Genomic DNA, 2,436 nt, shown 5'->3' with positions numbered 1-2,436 from the left:
TCGGTATAAAGATTACGCAAAACAAGGATTAAGAAGGAGTAGAAATAGAGAATAATCCAAAGCGAGACGTTATCTCATTTCTTAAGATAAATTGCCTCACTACGGTGCTCACGGTGAATGATACTTGTCTCCCAAGATACAATGGATTCACAACTTGTGGTAGCAACACTTCAAACCATAAGAAACCGATGAACTTTTGACAGAATTTCCCCTCTACAAAGGAAATGTATGAAATGCTAGAGAATTAGAAATGAGATAATTGCAAGAGGAGAATGAATACTCAATGCAATTGGTGTATCCAAAACTATGTCCATAGGGTTCTATTTATAGATGTAGAAAGGGTGCAAATAAAGTAGTGTGGACCAAAACATGCATCCTTTCAAAAAAGTTACAACACTTGGCCAAAACATGCACCTTTCGAAAAGTTGCAACACTTCATTTCTTCCAATTTTGGTCCGCAATTTCTCATTCATCCAGAATTCGTTTCGAGATTTCAAATATACCACAACGATCTACTCGATGAGTAGAATAAATTGGTCTATTTACTTTTGTAATTTGACCATCGGATCGAGTCCGAATATTTGGTCGAAGTTGACACATAGTCACACCTTTTCATTTTCCACTTTTACACACCTTTTCATTTTCCAATTTTTGATTAATAATTTGAACCAATTCCTACAATCCCCCACATGAATGGAAATTAGGATACGCATATGCAAATGCGATGATATGATGCAATGTAGAAAGGGTGCAAAAAAATACTGCATTAGGGATGGTGGCTTCTGGCCTTGAACCTCCCTTAGCGAAATACTATCGTACTTACTCGGCTAATTGGTGAACCATAGGTCTTGAACCACTCAACTTTTGGTGTAAGTCAAGACAACAGTATTCACACAGATATCTTCCCTATTATGTACTTAGTTCTTACAACTTGGTTCATTTTGGCCCTGAACCCTTCTTGATTTTATAAGTGGTTAGAGAATTCAAACCTTAAATGTATATTTATCGCAAGTACTGGTTTGGGCCAACATGGAACATCTTCTAAGAAATTTCGAAGCCATTCTGCTTCTTCTCCAGCTTTGTCCAAAGTAATAAACTCAGATTCCATCATTGATCGAGCTATGCACGTTCGCTTTGTTGATTTCCATGATACTGTAGCTCCACCAATGGTGAATATATAACCACTAGTGGACTTAAAATCCTTCATATCAGATATCTAATTCGCATCACAATATCCTTCTAGTACCGTAGGATATTTTGTGAAGTGTAATCCATAGGTTAAGGTATACTTCAAGTACCTTAGAACTCTCGTCAAAGCCTTCCAATGATCACTGTTTGGATTACTTGTAAATCTACTAAGTTTATTCACCGCAAAAGCAATATCCGGTCGAGTGTAGTTTCTAATATACATAAGACTGCCAATTATTTGTGAATACATTAGTTGTGATATGCTTTCTCCCGTATTCTTGACTAAGTGCATACTCGGATCAAGAGGAGTTCTCGCATGCCTTTCCTCAAACACGTCAAAATTCTTAAGTACCTTTTCTATGTAGTGAGATTGTGAAAGTACAATTTCATCCTGCGTTCTAGAGATTTTAATCCCTAGGATTACATCTGCCACACCCATATCTTTCATATTGAAATGCTTTGTTAGAATCTTTTTGGTGTGAAGCAACATTTCGTGACTATTGCTCATTATTAACATGTCGTCCACATATAGACATACAATTATATTAGCATACGGTGTATGTTTAATATATACGCATTTGTCACATTCATTGATTTTGAATCCATTTAACAACATTGTTTTGTCAAACTTTTGGTGCCATTATTTAGGAGCCTATTTTAATCCATACAAGGATTTAACAAGTTTACACACTTTGTGTTTTTGATTAGGAGAAACGAACCCTTCAGGTTGCTCCATGTAAATCTCCTCTTCTAACTCACCATTTAGAAATGTTGTTTTTACATCCATTTGATGAATCTCAAGATTGTGTATTGCCGCAATTACAATTAACAACCTTATGGACATGATTCTAGTCACAGGTAAGTATGTATCAAAGAAATCAAGTCCTTCTTTTTGCCTATATCCTTTAGCAACCAATCTAACATTATATTTATCAATGGATCCGTCAATTTTTAATTTCTTTTTGAATATCCATTTGCATTCTAAAGGCTTGTTACCAAGAGGTAAATCAACCAACTCCCATTTATGATTTTGCATTATTGAATCTATCTCATTATTGAGAGATTCTTTCCAATGCGGTGCTTCCGATGTAGACATTGCTTCATTGAAAGTCATTGGATCATCTTCTACCATATAGGTTAGAAAATCAGGGCCAAACGTCTTGGAAGTCCTAGCCCTTTTACTACGCCTTGGTTCTTCCTCATTTGAAATTCCATTGGTAGTTTTATATGTTCTCTTATTAGAACTCG

Source organism: Olea europaea, unplaced genomic scaffold (assembly GCF_002742605.1).
Source record: "Olea europaea var. sylvestris unplaced genomic scaffold, O_europaea_v1 scaffold2900, whole genome shotgun sequence".
Classification (NCBI taxonomy): domain Eukaryota; kingdom Viridiplantae; phylum Streptophyta; class Magnoliopsida; order Lamiales; family Oleaceae; genus Olea; species Olea europaea.
The sequence above is the reverse complement of the archived record's forward strand: the minus strand, read 5'-3'. Positions refer to the sequence as shown.